General features: G+C 37.9%; 1 protein-coding gene across 1 annotated transcript in view; it reads left to right on the plus strand.

Moving 5' to 3' along the window:
• The first annotated feature begins 211 nt into the window (after positions 1-211).
• LOC108136301 (sex peptide receptor) overlaps positions 212-20847 on the plus strand; it is a 46561-nt gene continuing 25925 nt past the window's right edge. The window contains exon 1 of the mRNA XM_017257388.2: positions 212-503. The gene's annotated coding sequence lies outside the window, so the exon portion shown is untranslated. The remainder of the gene's footprint in view (positions 504-20847) is intronic.

Consider the following 20847-nt stretch of genomic DNA (forward strand, 5'->3'; position numbering starts at 1 on the left):
AAGGGAAAAGCGCAGACGCGCGGATAAGGTGGAAACTTAAAGCAGGCGGATAAAAAGCGGATATCCAGCAGCTGGGAACACTCCAGCGAGGTTTTCCCGAGGCTTTTCCGAACGCCAACGAACGGCAAGCCGCTGCCGAAATATCCGCCAACAGTTTTTCGAATAAAACCAAAGAAATTTGTTTGTTTTGATTCAGTCGTTGCGGGTTTTTTAGGGCGAACACACAGCCTTGAGAAGAAAACCGGAGACCAAAAACAGAATTCTAAAACCGAAATCCCAAATTCGAATTCCGAATTCCGGCTAACTGAAACCGTTTTTCAAAGATACCAAACACCAAAAAACTATAACAAATGTGCAAAACTTTTCAACATATTGGAAAGACTTAAAAAAACATAACAAATTCCAAATACATTTTTTTCCAAATTTTTGTTTCTGTGTTCTGTGACCATAAAATCTCATGCAAAAATAAATAGAATATTTCCTGAATGCCGGGAATTTATCAGGTAAATATCGTTTTCCTTAGCCAATTTTTTTTGTTGTGGCAAAAAGCAAAAAGCATTCGAAACACAAACTGACAGCCAAACAATGGCAAATATTTATGGCTGGCCCTCGAAGGCATAAACAAGCTCCAGAATTCCTCGTCGAAATCAAAGAAAATGTTTTCCTTGTCCTAAATCTCAGGCCATTTATCAAGTGGACCCTGCAAATCACAGGGAATTAATGCCCTAGATTATGATAATATATCTCGGCCCAATGGGTTTTCACAATAGTTTTCTTTCCCTCTGTGTAAAGTTTACAAATTGATTTTAACTCGCCAAAATAATTGTAGCCCCTGGCTTGAGTTTGGACTTTTCCCCAAAGATCTTCAATTGCTTTATGTTCTCGAAATTCCCCCGCACTTAAAAGTTGAAATATTGAATTTTTAAACTGTTTTTGTCCGACTTCTTGGCCCGCATAGTTTTGTGGATCTTATCCGGGGCAAACTTTTCTCAGTCAACGTTGGCCAAACAGCTTAAAGTTGAATAAAATAGGGAAAAAAACAGTGAAGAGTAAAACTTAATATAAAAAGAACATAAGAACTAGGGAATTTTCAGTTTGAAACTTGTCAGGCAGTAAACTTGCACTTGCCTTGACTTTACTTTAAGTTTTGGCTCGAAACAGGATGTACGCTGCCTAAAAAAATTGGGACTTAATAATAATAAAATGAAAGCATGGATAAAAAATAAAATTATATATTCAAGTGTTAAATATTACAATTAAAAGCATACATATCTAAAAAAAAATAAAAAGTTTTTTGAGAGCATGAAGTTGACATATATAAATACTTGACAAAAATAATAAAAATATTTTCCAGTGTTAAATATCACAATAAAAAATTTAGAATATATTTGGAAATGCTAGTAAATAATTAACTGTTTTTACCAGTGCAAAAGTGTCCAATATTCGTGTAGCTGACAGTCTGGTCCTTTGTTGTGTTGGTAACTGTCGAAAGTGCGCTTTTCATGTGACAGGATGCCGGGCAGGGCTTTCCTTCGCTTCGCCCTAGCATTTTCCCAAAGACGGTTTCCACTTTCCTCGCTTTCCCGCTGGGCGCCATCGATTTTTGAGTCCACAATGGTCAGGCCAACGACAACTGGCAATTATCAGAGTCAGAAACCTATTAAAATTATATTTAATGCACTTAGTCTGTGAGAACGCGATTAGGTCAACGGGGGAATGGCCAGCTGCGATGCGAAAATCAGGGGTCGTGGAGATGGGAAAATTGCTGCAGTGACAATGAATTAATTTGCTCCTCTCTCGATTGGTATTTCCAATTCACATTTTATTGCACCCATTCATGTGAAAACATTAATGAAGAGTTAAGCATCCCAGGGGAAAAGTTCCATTATAAAAACTATCAATGGCAAATACTTAATTAGGGACTTGACATTTAATCTGCAAAGTGCGTAGTGGTCTCAAATAAAGAGATTGAGAAGTGAGCTAATTTTTGTTTATAAATTGGCATTTAGAAAGTAGTTTTTAAAGCGTCTTAACTTTTACAAAGGTATTACAACTTTTTATAAGTAAGTCATATTTTGGTATTTTAGCCCCAATTTTATTTTTAAACACCAACATTTAAATCCAGTATTTGAGCTGTTATCAGTGCCAAAGGCAAGTTCCTTTGTTAATTATATATGAACACTTTTTCCACATAATTAAGCCGACATGAAATCGATTCCCGTTGATGCTGCACCAAATTCCAAAAGCAAAAATTGCGCTTATCAGCGGCGGACAGACTCTGCTGCCTAAATGGCATATATACCATATAATGGTATGTCCGAATGAATGGCGAAAAACATGAAAATCCTTTTGAGTTTTGACCTGCGGACAAAACAAAGGCAGAAAGTGCGGTTGCAAACAAAAATATGAAGGAGCAGAGCTAGAAAAAAGGAAAAGAAAAGCCCAATGAAAATGCAGCACGCACAAAGGCAAATGTCGAGAAGCCAAATCGGATGCCCGAAACCCTTTTGGCCACCTCAGCCACATCGTCCTGTGACCTTGCACCTCCACCTCCGCCCACCTCATTGATCTCGGGGAATTCGCCCCTTTTTGGGCCGAATTATTGAAAGAAAAACATTAAGAGCCCTCTGTTTGGTTATGCGGTCGTTCAGTTGGCCACTTTTTATGCCAGCTAAATTTGCACGCAGTCGAGCGGCAAACAAACAAAGCTCCCTGTGATCCCGTGGCCATTTGCCACTTTTCCCCGCTTTCCCTCGCACTTGCTCGCTTTTCCTTCACCTTCCACTCGGGGCCCACTTAATGGCACCTGTGGCTCCTGCTAATCATGATTTTAATGACTTCTTGCCCCGGTTGTTTATGAATGCCGGCGAAAGGTTTATCGGCCATCGCCTGACCCACAAGAAAAAGGTTACAATTAATTTTTGAAATGCTTTACATCCAAAGTTTGTCTTTGTTTTGTTTCGTTTTGTACAAGAATTTTTTTTGAGCCCTTCAGATTAAGTGTTAAAAGTGCAATTGTGGGGGCTTGAAAGTGTAAATTGTTGGTAATCTGGCCATTAGAACAGGGTTCGCTAATAAGTTACTAAACCCACTATTTCCACTATTAGCTTTAATGTACTCGCTAATAGCTGGTGGGGATCTCAAAAAGGGAAGTGTTATCTAAGTTTTGAAGGCATCCTGAACATTGAATTTTATAAATGAGACCTTAGCCTACCAATCTGTGTATATATGACACTACCCATGGAAAAGGCTACCTATGTCAAAAGTCTGATTAACAATTTACTATCAGTTATTTTGCCATTTTAACACAGATTAATTACTATAAATAGGTTATCCTCTTGGTTATACATACAAGGCACAGATTTATTTAAATGGGTGTGGGTTAAAAACCAATTTAAATATGGCCAGGAAATCGAAACTCAAAGACAAAGTCAATTCAATCAAAATCAACTTTGTGATCTCATTACCAATCAAAATGTCGCCGGTGAAACATAAGACCCACGAACTGGCCTTGGTAATATAATCGCTTTAATTTAATTCCTTTACAAACAAGGCACCGAAAGGCAATATATTTTAATAATTTTTTTGCCTCGCTTTTTTACTCGGCCATTCGTTTGTGTCTTTCCTTTTTTTGGTTTTTGGTTTTTCTCAGTGAATGTGTGTATTCCTAGTAGAGCCTGGGGGCCTAGTCAATATTGGCACAACACGTTGTTTGCCGATTGCCTACACTCTCACACACACACACGCACACACACAGTGACTATGCAAACGAGGCTGGCCAAAGATGAAATATGTTAAACCGACAACATATTGAATTCAGATTTAGTGTCGCCAAAAAGCAGAGCCCTCGAAAACTGAGCAGCGCGTGCACAAGGATTTTCGGGGGCTCCTTTGTAAACAACATCGCATCGATGCTGTCATAGGAGGAATTCAGCGCCTTCCAGGTTCATTGACATCAAAGTGTTTTAGCGGCAACGGAATCATCCTTGGCAAGGACATGTGTCCCAGCGCCGCCAGGAAGGGAAAGTGCTGCTCAAAAAAATACCAGGAAGTGCCCTGCCAATGTGTCAAACTTCGGGCTAATTATACCCCTCAGGTGCACTACGAAAAATTTTAGACTAGCCGAATTCGACAAAATTACTTCTTGTTCCTGAAGGAAATCAAATTGGCTAATGGTATATATAACTTTGAACTTTGTAATTGTATTTTGTAATTAATACAGATCAGTATATACTACTCAATTAACTAACGGGTAACAAATATTTTATTTAAATTTAAACATATTTTCCCTTGTGCATCCTTGAGTTTAAGTGGAAGTTCACATAAGGACGCAGTGTAGCAATTATTACACGGCTCACCAAATGGCAATGAAAAGAAAACATCAGTCAAGTGAAAAATGGGAAAGGGAATTTGCTGGGTTTTCCTTTTGATGAGAAGCGGCCGAACAATGCTAGAAAAGTGGAAAGTAGAAAGTGGCGGGGCAGGAAACCGTGTGGTTTCGGTGAATTCTCTGGAGGAGCTGTTAGGCAACAGGTTGGGTTTCCTTTTTTTCGCCAGGCAGTCTCAGCATTTCACTGAGATTGCGATTGAGATTGCCACTAAGACCGCTCGTTTACTTTTTGAGTTGGGGGAAACGCGGTTTTTTCTGCTGTATCCCAAGAGGTGAACGGTTGGGTGAGGAAACTATAGACAAAGAAGACACCGATAGGAGATTTTCTCGGAAAAAAAATATTTTCAGATGTGTGAAAGGATAAATAATGCATTGTTTTAAAGTAATTGACGGTGATTCATGTTTTCCACTGATAATGGCAAATACTTTTATTAACCTTAGAAAGGGAGATACAAAATTTAAAGTTTATTATCTATAATTTAAAGCAATATAATCAGATCCAGCTTCTCTTCAATTCAACCTAAACGCCAAGTAAGTGAAATATTCGTGTTTCTAGAGGGTACAAATGAAATTATGGTCTTATGACGGGCTATGAATAATAAAGTCAAATAATATGCCAGAAACGTTAGCAATTACAGTATTCCAAGACAAAGGAAAATATCACAATCAAGTCAGTCACAAATTTAATTAGTTAACGAGTGCACGCATGTGAAACACACTGAAATTTGTGTATATGTAAGCCAAATGCATTGTGAATTATGCAGGCTTGTTCAAATACGGCTTAAGATTTGTTAAAGGCTTAAAACTTGTGTTTTCTCCGAATTTTGCCAATAAATTATTCTGCATTGCATATTAAAACCGCTTTTGTGCATATGAAATCTTGAAACTTGTTTGAGTACTGGGTAAACTAACCTGACTTATGAGCATAAACAATAATGTATTTATATTTGCATACTCGTATACATTTATTCATATTTGTCGAAAGCCATCTAATTAGCACATCATTGGACCAAGTTTGGTGGGCGAATCGCATTTGTTTACCATTTAAAAGCCTGTGCAGAACTCCAGATATATTTGAGTCTTGGCGGATGAATAATCATATTACGCATACGCACTGTGTCTCTGACGAACAAATTAATTGAATCAACAATCGAATTAATCAATGTGCAAAGCGAAGATAAAACCAAAAGCGAAAAAAGAAATTAATGACGGTAGCGAGGGGGATTTTTTCATCATTTTGTTTTCGCTGCAAAAAGAGGTGTTTGTGGCTATCCAATCCATCAATTTTATTTAATCATTTACTTAATCAAATTACTGATTATGCAACCAACCTAGAAAAAAAACAGAAAGTCAGGCGGAGAAACGCCAACGCACATTTGGTACGCACACACATCAAGTATAATGAAGTGTTTGGGCTCGAACTGTGATTCGGTTTTCCAACTAACGAATTTCTCTGAATTTCCCAACCACAATTGGTGGTCTATTTCAGCGTCAACTTTATCGTTTTGTCATCTAAAATTATAATTTTATTTAAACTTCTTAGTGGTTTTTCCCCTGAAAACAAAAGCCAATAAAAATATTTCAAATTATTTCAATGCCTTAGAATATCAGTGCTTTAAAATATTATTCATAATATTTGTTATTTACATAAATAAATTCTACACAATTGTGCCTGTATATTAATGTTTTCTTGCTAGGTTACTGATGAATAAGTCCATTTTAATTGAATAATCGTTCTGATTTTATTTTTCATGTAAAATATAAGTAATCCACATTAATAATGAAGTAGGAATAGCGAACAACGACTCTAACTCCTATTTCAATCTTTGTATTTCAAAAAGTCCCTTTTTTTTGGTCCTTTCTTTCCCTATTTTGTCTTCCTTCTAACTTTTTTCCTGTTTATTTGTTTTGCTAGGGTCCTTGTCACTTTTTACCTTGATCATGATGTTTTGAGCTTGTAACATTTGTAAACGTTTAAATAAAATAATAAAAAGTTCTCAGATGTGCAGCATATGTATGAGTGTTGAGTATATTTTACAATCAATCGCAATTCCGATTAGTTAGTTTGTTGTTTGGCCAATAAATTGCTGTCAATGTAAAATGTGTATTAATTGCCATAGTTTATGGTTTACGTTTGCCCCTTTTAACCCCTCACTGCCAACTTAATTACACAATGGGACATGCGTGCAGTTGAGGTCCTTCATTTGACCATGTTTTGATGGCTTGTCAACAGTTTCTGATTTATTGATGTTTTGTTTGATTTATGCGTACGGACTGGGTTCCTTGCTTGTGTGTTTACCCATAAATTGCATAGTGTATTCCAGGGATTTTATCAGTGGAGGCTGCACTCATTCATTTAATTTGCAAAAGAACTTTGTTTAGTTTCTGCATCTAATGTCGATTAGAGCATCAGTATTAAATTTAAGCTCCAAGCACTCGCTTCTTGGTTGTCACCCAAAAAAACGACACACTAAAGCTGTTAACATAAACAATATCCAGTTGAGATTGCTGACTGGGCCAACAAAAACCCACAACTGTTGTCGCTTTGTTTTCCTCTGGCGCACATGGCGTATGTGTAACAATTTGGCTTGGCTTGCTAGTTTTCTGCGCTGCCAAATGCTCGACCTTTTCAATTTGCGCCTGGACTTTGGGATATCCTCTTTGGAGTTTGTATGACGTTTTATTAAAAAATTAATTTCTCAGTCAGCTTATTAATAAAATAAGCTCAAACCTAACGAACATTTGTATAATTAGCAAAACAAAGCGTACTTCAAAGGCTATACTTTTATATACAGACTAAGAAGTTAAATATAAATATATTCGCATTTAATCTTTCAAAATGTTGTATTTAATTGTGTGCAAAGACCACACTTTTGGATACACAACTATTATGTCTGCATATCCTTTTTAAAAAGTTTATCAAGTTTTATGAATATATTATTTAATCGGAATGAAAGTAAATAATACTTTAACTACATTTAGTTTACTTTATAATTCAAAGCAATAGAGATTTCTATTTAACTTTGCTCAAAGGCTGTACTTTATATGCAGACCAACCAAATTAAAAACTTATGAATATACTAAGACGAATTTAATCTTTCAGAATACCAATCAGAACTTTTTGCCAGATATGCCCAAAGCGATATCCTTTTTTTTGGCTGCGACTCGTAATGAGTGCTCATTAAAAACTGTCACCTGGCGGGGGGATGAAAGGTATAAAAGGGATGCAAGTGGAAAACATGGAAGCCGGCGAAATGAGAGCACCTGTGTGACCTTCGCCACAGTGGGCGTGGAAACCTGGGCGACGACATTGATTTTCCGCCTGTTGGTCGACAAGTGTCTTTCTACCAATGTGTTGCAGTTCTCCTAATTCAAGATTACTCTCTGGGGTTTGAGTCCACGCAGACTGATTTTAATTTGTTTAAACGAAGTTTGCCTTTTATCAAACTTATAAATTTGGTCATAAAACTGGCTGCAGCTAAAATGCAGTCAAGCGGATAAACTTTTGGCCGCTTTTTCATCAAACTTCACTCTGCTTTAAAAGCCAAAGGGGAAACTTCGAGTCCAGTCTACAGGAACTCGATTAAGATTTAGTTGCTGTAGTAGTTATGACGAAAATGCTGATGGACTTGGGGCTATTAAGTTATCCGATTCAAAGGGAGCCAAAGGCTTGGAAAGTACTTTAGACTCTGATAACCATATCAGGTGGCTGGAATTTATTTTCTGGAAATTGTACAGGTCTCAGTTGATGTAGATTACAGTGTGCGGCTTTAATTTATTCTCAGGTAGTTACATTGTTTGTTTTAATATTTTTTATTGCGAATTAAACTAGTCTTTTTACATTGATTTAATGCTTCTGCAACTCTGTTGCAATATGAGCTATTTGTTGAGAGGGCTTGCTGTTTAATGGTAAACAAAAAACGATAAACTGTACTTACCGTCACAGTTTTACGCATTATGCCATTAAAAGCCAACCAAACCGCAGCATAAAAAATTGAGCTGCGGGCATATAACAGATACGAACCAATAAACGTTCCCCTTAAAAGTATAAACGCAGCCAAAATTTATATTTGTAGAACAATTTAGGACCGGCCAAACATAAACTGTGCATAAAATGTAACGTAAGTAAACAAAAGTACAAGAATTCAGTAACCGCAGCTCTCAGACAATGTATTAATTTTTGTGCAGGAAAAGTAGAGGGGAAAATGCCGGGAAAGTGGGGGAAGAGTGGCAAGTTTTATGAGCGGAGACCTTCAATTATTTGTTTGAGGTTTTTTCATGGGCGAGGAAAAACCAAGGAAATAGCCACAAAAACAGGGAACTTGAACTGACACGCCCTCTGACAATTATGTGCGCCAATTAGTTGCCCAACAAGTTTATGTACTTGCCACAATTATTTGGCCCACACACACACACACACACACATCAAAAGCTTGGTAAAGAAAGTTGGTCCTAAACCAAGAAATATTATCATGCTTAGGTGGTTTATAATAATTTATTTGTGTACACATTGATTTCTCTTCATATAATACGAGCCTTAAGTATATGTTTTAACAATGTTTGAATTTAAGTAGAAGAGACAACTACCATTAAAACCTTTGCTGCAGCCGAGTGAGCGATAATAAAAGCGTTAAATTGAGGAAAATTGAGACGGGCAACTGATAGCAAGGGCTGTTGTTGCCGCTTTTCCCTCATGTTTTACCCATTTTCCCCACTTTCCCAGGCATTGTAGCTGCTGGTGGATATGGATGTTACGACCTCTTCATTGGCATATGCAGGCATTATAAAAAAGTTTATGTGCGGGTTTTATGAAAGGCAAAACTGAATTTGCATATGAGCTTGGCAAACAAGCGAAATGAAAGCGGAGAGAATGTATGATATAACCGCCATTGTCGCAGATCCGACATCCATATACTATATATGTGGTGTAGATATATCTGTGGGTAATATATGGCTCGCAGGCTCGACTGTGATTTGGCCTTGTTAACGTTCTGCCAGCTTCAATTTGGACGGCATCTACGGCATCTCCGGCATTTCAGCATTTCGGCATTTACAGCCCCTCCTGTCTGTCTGTCACCTGTTTATTATTGTTGTCTTTGCCGTAATTGAGCGACATTTGTTTTGTCGTGTCTCGTTCTTTTTCTCGTGACAGGTAGCGGAAACTACCAGCCAGCAGTCTCGTCTTCGGTTTCAGTTTCAGATTCAGTTCCAGTTTAAGCCAAGTTGTCACCCCAGAAAGAAGGTAACTGAATCGTGCCGCAGGTATTTTCATTTTCATTTCCCCACCCAAAAATGTCAAGGCCGTCGAAAGTGTAATTGGAGTGCATCTGTGCTTGAGATATCACACTGTCTAGCTGGAAATTCAATTATTTATCTCTTTTGCACAAGCCTAAGATATTTGGGCAATGAAATCTAGCTTAAAGGAACAAAAAAAAAAACAAGTTAAATATATTAAACAATATTGTTCAGATGAGTAATTGAGTACTAACTACAAATGCAAATGTATAAATATTTTTGTTTGCATATCTAAAAGAATCAAACTAAATCTCCAGCATGTATTTCACTGTATTTAAATTTAAAAAAAATACCTGCAAATGCAAATTTATATGTTGTGATTTAATCTTTTTAAATAGTTTTCTGCCTCTGTTAAATTAATCAAATTAAATCTTCAGCATTTCTCCGTAAATATTTCCACCTGCTGTTTAAATTTTCTTTTTGATGTGTTTCGGCTACTTTGCCAAATAAATATGTTTATAATCAAGACCGGGCCGTCAGAGCTTGGCAAAAGTTTATTTGTATTTGACCGTCTGCCAGCGACTTTCTTTCACTTTCGCCGAAACTCTCTCTCTCACTCCCCGCCAAAAAATATCACTCATACGCGTGGTCGTCGCGCTGTCAGTGCTCGTGCTGGGATAATATATTTTTTACAATTTATTGCGCTTTGCAACAGTTTCACGTTCTTCGGGCATTATGTATATGACTGCAACAATTTTGAAGTGGCAACACGCGCCGCAGGATTTGGTTTAGAGCGAGTGGAAAGCGAGGAAAACGAAGAAAACGAAGGGGGAAGGGCCAGGCCATTGCCCATAAATATGAAAATTCCCGGGAATTATGCTTTTTATTAGCGCAGCAACAAAGGCGACCTGAGATTTGCATTCGTGTGAGCTGCCTGGCTGGCTGGCCCAACTTAAGCTTTATCCACTCGAATGCCAAGTTGTGGCATAAAAATTAATGAACTCCAAAAGATTGCTGCCAACAGTGGGACTTTGCTGGAGGGACAACAATCACAGTTCGCCGCCAGATGAGCCCTTGAATTACGCTAATACAAGTCAGATCCAGACCCTCCTCGTAGAGCACACTGAAACATTTACTTGCGAGGGGGAAATAGCATGGAAAACAATTGAGAGGAAGTGCTTTTGGCTTTGGGGTGCCCAGAAACAAAAAAAAAAAAAAAAAAGAAAACGGGCAAGGGCAAACCGAACGAAGTTGCAGATTGCAGCGGAAAAGCGGAAGAGCGGAAAAGCATAAAAGCCGTGGCAAACCAGCTAAAAAATTACGCACATCGCCAAGTGGAAGCGCTGTTAAATGAGCGTGTTGCCCGCGGAAAATCAACCAGCAACTTGCAACACTCCCCCAGCAACTTGCAACACGCTGCATGCCACTTTGTTGGCAACGAGAGCTGATTGCCAGCAGAGAGATACCACTTGTAAAAGCCGAAAATTAAGTTTAGGGCGCTGCTGGAAGGTTTGCTTCCCTAGATTGATTATCAGATGTCAAGTGCCAAAGAAATTCAAGCTCTTTTATCATTAAAAGTTACAGTTTTCTTAAAGCTTTTGAGCTGTGAAATTGACGGAACTGCAAGAACATAAAATAAAGGCAAAAGAAGCAATAGTATTTTAGGTTAAATGCTGTAAAAATAAGCAACTGGCCCATGGTCCCTCAATTATATTATCAAATTCTGATGTGATCAACATTAATTAGAGCATATTAAATTTTGCAAAATCAATCAAAGCAATCACCAAAGTAAAACCCAGAAAAGGCAGCAATCCAAATAGTCGACATTTAGATGTTAAAGTCACCTCTCTAATCTGTTCACTTTATGGGTACGTCATTAAGATACAAACACGCGTATTTGCCAGATACTTGACGAACTTATCCTGCAGATATCCTGCGTCTGAGTCTCGTTTCTTTTCGTTTTCGCCCGATATTATTAAACATTCAAGGGCAGCGGCTTCATTTGCCTTTGTTTTTTTATTCCCCAGTCTCCGGGCATTTTAATGGCCCAACTTGTCGTCGCTGGCAAACTGGATTGTCAACGTGTCTAGTCATCAGTTTTACGCACCACTTGTTCCATATACTCGTACCCCGCACCGATAACTCCGGTATCGGCTGGCTTTTTGTTGCTGCAATTTACATATTTATTTCGTTCGCTTCGCCCGAGGATATTGAGCCGATGTATCCTAGTACTCTCGACTAATGGCCTCTTGTTACCATTGCCTTCTAAATGAAATCGAGTTTAAGTGCAATCTGCTTATCCTGTTTCTGTTACATTCGATTTTAATGGGCAACAAGGGCAAATTATGGCAAGACTGGGGGGGACTCCGATTGGCTCGAGTGCCTTTCATTGCATAATTTTTGCTTTAAGGTAAATTTTGTATTTTGAGACATTGCAAAAGTGAGAACTACAATATTTTACCTTAATGGACATAAAGCTGCTGAAATGTTTTCCCATTCGGATTGAAGAAAATCCTTACACCATCTCTTTTTAGGAAATGTTCTTTGCTATTAACCATGGGAGAAAATCTTGAAGGCGACTTTAAAGCTTTAAAAATAACAGACTTTAAAAAAAACCTTTCACACTTTAGGAGGCGGTACTTTTTTTTACATAAAAATGGAAATAAATTTACTCAAGGCCGTCGGAGTTTAACATATCTTTCTTTATATTCACACAAAAAAAAATCAAAAGATTCGATTTAGGAATAAGGAAGACCAAACTAAGTCGGTTCATTGAAATAATATTTTCCTTTGTCCTGACATAATTCAAATTCAAGTTGTCTCCCTAATAGTTTGTGTCCCCGCCTTCAGGCGACCTATATAGTCTAAGCTATATATCTAAAACTAAGGTCGGGGGGCGTGGCCACGCCCAAGAGCAGCTGCTTGTAGTGGAAAACACGCCCAACAACTTAATCACTGGCAAGACCAAACAAAGCGCCAGGGAAGTGAAGGGAAGAAGGCCCGAAAAAATAGGAAAAGCCCAAGATTCCATGACCGTTAACACCTTCGGGGGCCAGCCGCACCCCTTTCGCCCCCTTAACCCCTGATGGCCATCTCATTTATCAAGTGACGAACAAACAAACACGCGCCCATTGTTATTATTGGCATTATTGCGAAACAAACGGGCCACCAGATACAAATTGCTCAATTCAAAAGTGTGTAATTTGGGGCTGTCACATTTGCCACGCCCCTTTGGCGTCCATCGCCCCACATTTCTCAATATCACCTAAGATTGCGTGACCAAGAATTAAGGGGCCAGGGTGCCACAAAAGAAGATTGCACACGGCCACAAATTAATAATGTAATCAGCAATGAAGGCGAAATGAAAGGAATCAAAGGAGACAATATCGCACACGAGCTGAAAACTATGCACAACGCAAAAATAGGATCAAACTGTCATTTATTTTGACGTTTACTGTCAACATTTTGGAGTTAAAATGATTTTTTTTATTTCAGGTTCATTTTAGGTTCTACAAACTTGTAAACCTTTTCTAAGTGATTATTGAATTGTATTGAAAACATAAAACTACTTAACAAAAAATAGAACATTTCAAGATTTAAAATATAAGAAACTAAAAAATATTTAAAATATTATTCATGTACGCTTTTTGTTTCAGTGAATTGCTTTCAAATTTAAAAAAGATTCCAGCATCATTAATAACGCCTGGACCAGTGGACATCGGGCGCGTCTTTTTATGAATAAATTAAACGTATTACTTGTGGCACTTGTGCTCTGTTCTTATTTTACTTTTTTGTCCGACTGCCCTGCATAAAACATTAAGCACATTAGGCATCAAACGAACCCTCATCCCGCCACTTCTGCACCAATTGAGACATTTAACAAAAAGGTCCGTTTACCTTTTTTAGTGCGTAAGTGTGCGAGTGTGTGTAATAAATGTATAACACGCTTCGCTCTGCATATCCTTTTGAAGTCCCCTTCCCAAGAAATAACAGTGGACTTGACCTATGGCCTTTCTGATTTTTCAAATTCGCCTTGATTCCTAAAAAAAAAACAATTGTTCAAAATTAATTGATTTATTTTATTTTATCTGTACTTTTTGTGTCATATAAAGTTTAGTTTTAGAGTTTAGTTTATAACTTAATAGCCAGACTAGAATTTAATCCATTGGTAGAATGAATAAATAAATATATAAATAAAGGAGACTTTATTTAAACTCTTCTGTTAATTCTAGCAGCTTCAATTATTCCTCAACCACTGTGGCTTATTGTAATACTTTTTTTGAGAAAAGGTTTTGCTTGCGTTTTAGTGTTCAATTTTGTATACGCTGGTCAGGCAAATGGAGATGTGTGTTTTGGGGTTTTTTTCATGTGAGTTAAACACTGGCCAAAGGAAGTGATATCCTCGGAGCCCTCAGCCGACGATTTTGCGGCCCCTTCCGAACAGCTGCACCATCCCACTGAATTTTGTTTTATTTTATTTTATTTATTTCATTTTATTTTACGTTTATTTTTTGTGTGTGCGAGTATTTCTGCCGCTCGTTCGGAGCTCGTTTAGACATCGTTTTGTCATTTTGGGGCCATGTGTGTGTGGGAATGTGCCTTAAATGTCAAACCCTTTTCAAAAATAGTCTGCAGAGGAGGCCACAGAATTTCGCTCGTTGTCCTGGACATTGTGGCCCCCCTTGTGCACGCATCGTAAATTTTCTGCTCGTTTGGCCGCTTTTCCGCTCTTCCTTTTTCCCCAGTTCTGCAGACAAATGAAATTGTATTATTAACACATCTGAGATGCCAAAGTAATGTTTGGTCAAACGTTGCTAATATGCCCAGAGTCTGGAGGCGTTCATGCAAATTGTTTACCTTATCCCCAGATTCCAAGAATCTGGGAATTCCCAGACTGACCGATCAAATCGCAGTGTCTGCACATTAGTCTCCTAGACACGCACAGATTTGCCTCCGACTTCGCCTTCGATTTTGCTCTGCAACTGACACTTGTCTTGTCCCTTTCCCTGGATCCTCGATCCCGAAGCTTGAATCCTGTCTAGATGTCCATCTGCCAGTTTCAATTTGAAACAATGTCGCCGGGGGCCAGGAAAGTGCAATTACTTTCATGTTAGGAAATCGCTTAGAGAAATCAAACAACGACTTTGAGAATTTTGCTCTTGACTTTCTGATTTCTGAGACAGCAATTAAATGCGGGCCATGGAGTAGTGTTCCCATGAACGTCTCCCAGAAAAAAGGGAGAAGCAAAGTAATCTGGAAAACTTCTGAGACTTTGGTGTATTCGAATGGTTTAAACTACGCTAGTTTGCTGTGCAAAAACAACTAAGTATACAAAGTCTTGTAATAATAGTGTTCAATCAACTAATTATAAAACTGAACAGATTATTTTTTTGGTCTTCCTAAATTATTCGAAGTGCGTTTGACTGACTTATGGTATTCCAAAGTGATATTAAAAAGAAAATCATAAAAATTGAGGCAGAACTGTTTTTCTCTTCTTTAAATGTTTCAATGTTGAGCCTTAGTCATGCTCAAACAAATGCCATACAAATTGCAAACAATGTTGCAAAACTAAGTAATTTGAGGTTTTAATAAGTCCCTAAAAACGCTTAAATTTATTTAAATAAAAATAATATCATACAAAAACTTTCCTTTCATAAACTTTTCCGACTGACCTGTATTGATAAAGTGTCGTTTAATAACTGGTTTTACCAGGGAAAACTCATTTGATTGGTCGGCACCACATGGCGTATGTGCAATTTTTTTAAGTTTGCGAGTTCTGCAAAAAACTAACTTTAGCACAACCAAATAACAGACTTGCAAACTTTGTCAGCTAAACGAAATTTTGATCACTTTTGCCAACCTTTTGTATGCGTATAAGTATTTTGCCAACCTCTTCTGTATTTCGATTAACACTTTTTGCTGTTCGAGCGACATGTGACTTGATGGAAAATGCAAGAGGCAGCGAACCAATCAGAGAAGTGGAATTTTCCCAGACCTTAGTGTTGATTTTCCACCGATTCTTTGCTCCCTTTTTGGGTGTTTTGCATGTTCACACATTGACCCTTCTTCTTTGGCCCGAAAGGGAACAAATTTATGGCCATTTGAGAGTTTGAGTGCGGCCAAGAGAAATGCGAGCCTTGTAGCAATTAGCAGTACCCCGAAATATTTTGTTGACCCTATTTAAAATGTAATGACTAGCCGGGCAGAGGTTGGGACGATTTATTTGCTTTTAGCGCACCCGAAAATACGAAAATAAATTACAAATCAACCCCGAGCAGCACATTAGTCATCGCCCCAGTTCCGAAGCCCAGATTCATCAAGTGAATCCAAAATTATGCATCATTGCGATCCTAGTAGTCCGCACCCAAATAGGTCGTTGCTACTTAAGTTAGTTAAACGATTTGGAGGGGCTGCTCTTATCAGCTGACAAGCAGACCGAACTGGACCCACCGGGCGTATGAATGATATATGGAAGCTCACCCCTCTTTTCCACCCAATTGCAAATGAGAAACTTCAGCACTTTGTCTATATCTTCATTGCAGCGCTAAACTTGCGGAGGAAAATCTAAGAGTCACAATTTAAGGAAGGTAGGAGATCCATTGCCACGGTTTCCCGCTAAAAACTTAATTTCAATAATTAAAAACAATTAACTTCGGCATACAGCATTGCTCCATATTAAAATCAATTTGCCCGTGATATTAAAGTTCACAGCAGTTATTTATTCATTGCCGCGCAGCAAAATAAATAAATAATTAAAACACTCGAAACTTAATTGCGACCTTAAAAAGTGAAACTAATTTTTTGAGAATATTTTATGTGGCTATAGAAAAATTATAGTACATTAAAGTACATTATATAGATTATATACACTATGTCAACGACAATACACGTAGTAGGAAAAATATTTTTTTAAGAAAATGTTTATAGGCAAAACTTCTGCCAAATAACAACAATAAAATCGGATGATTAAAGTACTTGGCGGTGTGATGACGTTCGGTCAATTGTAAATCTGGCTCAGCAGCTTTAAATATGGGCGGTGTGCAGTGGGCGTGGCAGTGGGTGGTAAAATGCCAGCAATATTGGACAATGAACGAGACGGCGTCGTGACCTTTGCTGCTGACGAGCGGCGCAGTTTTCTTTTTTTTTATTTTAAACTGTTCAGCAAACAAGTGGCAAGAGTTGCTGTTGCTGCTGCTACAAAAAATAAAAAGAGTAGCCAAAAACAAAGGCCAAACCAAAAACGAGGAATTTATTTGCAACACGCGCCAGTCTGACCAAGATCTTTCGCCGCAGATAATCCCACAAAAAGGCATTTAGTCGACTCGCCACTATATATGCACATATACATTCCTCAGTCTTCGTTGACAGCCATTAAAAAAGTTGTAAAGTGCGAAGATGTGGGTGTTGTATGCAATTAGCAAACTGTTTTATGGGCCCACACTTCGGACATCGAACCGAACATGACTGGGGATTCATCTGGAATCATCTGGATTATCCGGGAGCCGGAAGAACAGAGTTGTCGAACGAAAAAACTTTCCCTGTTACGGAATCGGTTGAACTGATCCGCTAAGCTTATGGGATAACAGAAATAAGAAATGGCATTAAAGGGGTAACAACCCATGGATTTTTTGTATGATAAGTCCCAGGGTCATCAAAATACTGCATTAAAAGTATTCTATTATCATTTAAGACAAATAATGCAATGAAACATTGATTGTAAGATGAGGTTAAAGAAAAAAGTGTTATATATTTTTTGCAGCTTTTGACCATTACTTCTCAGGTTTGTTGTTTGGGTTTTTGGAGATTTATTGAAAAATTCCTAAAGAGTCCTTTGGTTCTAACTTGTACAGCTGGCGAGCTATACTACCGATCCACAATCTTTTTGGAAATATAAATTTTGTTTTGATTCAAAACCCGATTTTTAAAAATCGATTTTTTTAATTAATTAATTTTCTAACCAATTTTTGCATTTTTGATAAATTTTTTGCGAAAATTTGTAACAATTCTGTAACTGTGAATGCCATTTGATGGGCAATTTAGTGACGAGTTCAGCGATATATGACAATCCATCTTTTGACCACTATTTCCCAAGGTTTTGATACAAAATTAAATTTTTATGTGCTATTTTGGGTGTTTGGAGAAATCCATAATATTGACTGTTTTGTGATGTAGGATAAATCCACGGTCGATTTGGAAAGATTATATTCATTTAAAAAACACATAACTTTGCACTTGCTTCTGATCAACTGCCACTGCGTACTCCATAAAAGAGATAACTAGTTCACAGTCCTTCCATTAGATACAGCCGTTCTGGTAGCAATCCCAACTGAAAACTGAAAACTGGCTCGTGCGGCAAAAGTTTGCAATAATTATCCGAGTTTCGCCACAATGAAGCCATAAGGCATAAGGCCCATTCCATCTGCCGATGAATTCCCAGCACGTTTGGTCTGCCTTTGGGAGAGGGGTCAGAGGTCAGGGGTCCTGGCTCCAGTATCCTGCATCCAGTATTCAGTATCCAGTATCCGGAGTGCTGGTTAAGGGATAAACTAACAACTATTAAGTGAACTTTTTAATGCTCAACTTTTGTGTGCTGTAAATTAGGGCCACGAACTGTGAAGGCATCAGAATGATTGGCAGGCCCCAGCAACAATGAAACTGCAGTAATTCGGGCTGGTAATTTACATCCCTGAAATACAAATACACTGAGAATAATCAAAGTGATTTATTCTAAACTTTTGCCACCGGAGAAAAAGAATTTTGAGAGGCATATAAATTTAAGTTGTATATTCTTTTTTGATATCGTTTTTATTTTTTATAATGCTGTTCACAATTGCTGGGTTTTTTAGGTATGATTATTTTTCGCGTGTACCAACATACGAGATAACCATGAGATAACCCGGGTGGCAGAGTCCCCATATGGCTGCGATTAAATCGACAAATCTGGGGAGTGTGAGGGGCCGGGTTTTCCTCTGACTTGCCTATGATTTATAGCCGTAATTAAAATCTGTTGCTGCAGGCTGGCTCAAATAAGCCGCTAAGACTTTTGTCAAAAGATATAAAGGCGAGCTTAAAGCGCTGGCCAAAGAAAAATCCTTTTATGCCAGCATTTAATTAAGGCAAATCTCCCTAAACACACACACACACATTCGCACACATGCCCGCCCAGATTCCACGGGGGCCACTGAAAATGCCGGACGGAAAAGCGGAAAATGGGAAATAAGAAGAGGGAAAAGGGGGTTTTGGGCGGCCATCCAATATTGCCGTATTGTTCCAGTGCCCCCTTTTTTCCGGGGCATCTGCCAACAGTGCACACGATGTTGCGCTGCTATCTTTTCCATACAGCCTGCATATTTGTTGAGTGTTCGCCCTGGACAGAGCCCAAAAAGAGGAAATATCGGTCAACAATAACAAATAGGCTGACAGCTAGGGACTGACTGGCCAACACCGCCAAAAATTTCACTGAAAATGCTGGTATTCCATTGTTTAAATTACTCAAGAGCATTTATTTAATTATACTTAAAATATTAGAAATACTTGCTTCTTATATAAAATTAAATTTAAAACACATTTTTATAAACTAAATATATAACAGAAGTATATGATTTCCAAGCATTTTCTGATTTTTAAATTTAAAACTAATTTGAATACTTATAGTTTATAGGACTCATAGCTTGTTATTTATAAAAATTGATTGCTTTACATTTCTCACGGTGTTTAAATATTTGTGTATTTTTTACCGCTAAAACGGACACCCACTCCAAACAATGGCCAGAAGCAGTTTTCGAGTTAACACCGAAACAACTCACACAACACACAGTCACTCTACGTTTTAAGTAGAACTCAATAGAGATATCTGTGCATATCATATCATCGCCAATAAATTGCTGAAAACTGACTGCTTTACTGCTGACGGATATACTGGCGCAGTCTAGTTGGCTTTCCACTAGTGTTTCTCGGCTCAGGGCGCTGGCCACTACGTATGTGAAATATTTATCGCTTGTTTTCCCGCCTTAACTGGAGACTTCGAGGCGTTGAAAGGTGTAAATCAAATGGCTGGCATTTTCGCATAAAGTTCTGCGATAAGGTTATGACTTAATAAACAACATCCAGAGTGATGTGTGAGGATTCTGAGTGGTTAATAAACATGGCGTCATATTTTTAATTACTCTTGATGAGCTGGTGTCAAGCGGGAGGATTCGAAAATATTGTGTTGTTTGCTTTAATTATAGGTTAAAGTTTTGAGTTGCAGTATGCAATCAGTCAGTTGAGTTTAGGCTTTCTACGGATAAAGAAATACATTTTTCAAGCGGAAAGTTAACAGTGAATTATAATCTTGAGTGCTTCAACTACTTGCGAGAAATTTGAAAAATATTTAAATCAAGTGAAATATTATTCCATGGTTAAAAAATGTATTTTTTTTTCTACTTTTGTGAAATATTTTAACTGAAATCAAAAAATGAAAATCAAAGATCAACAATGTTTTCAAAAGAAACAATTAAAAACTGCTGAAAATTTATTGAGATATTTTTATTCATCAAACAATGTGATATGAAAAGCTTGTATATCAGTCAATTGTGAATATTTTTTATTGGGTAGACTTATCGAATGCTTACGTAAATAACCTGGTGTGTATTTACAGTAGTGTGAGCTTTTCTCAGCTTGTAAAAATTTTGCATTTCCATTTATGTACTTACACTTAACGGAAACTGCCACTTAAATGCAAAGTACACCGACGGTACTTTCATGCCATAAAATATTAATAAATTTTATTTAATTGTCGCCAAGTAACTAAAAAAATATAAGTAGCAGCAGGCGAGAAAAAGAGGGTGTGAGAAAGAGAGGAGACATCTAATTCAATTACCGTTAGCCCGGTCGTCTGCCAAGCGTCTCAATATAAAAACTCAATTTAATGGATGCCAAAGCTTGCCGTATATATAGAAATATATATACTTGGGTGTTGGGTTGTCGTGGGGTCTTGAGCTCCTGAGGTCCTGAAAGCCTGTCAACAACATTCAGCGGAGCGCAGCGAGCAGCAACAACATCGAAGACCCGAAGCAACAACATCATCTGTGGTATTGGCCTATAATAAAAGAGGCCAACAACAGCAGCAGAACAAGCTTAGCCTGGTTTCTTTATGGGGAGCGCTGGGTGCTTCTGAAGGAGCAACTGCAATCAAAGTTGCGGCAGAAGCACACAGAAAAATCAAATATACCAGAGATGTT

The sequence above is a fragment of the Drosophila elegans genome, unplaced genomic scaffold, assembly GCF_018152505.1.
Source record: "Drosophila elegans isolate 14027-0461.03 unplaced genomic scaffold, ASM1815250v1 contig_149, whole genome shotgun sequence".
Classification (NCBI taxonomy): Eukaryota; Metazoa; Arthropoda; class Insecta; order Diptera; family Drosophilidae; genus Drosophila; species Drosophila elegans.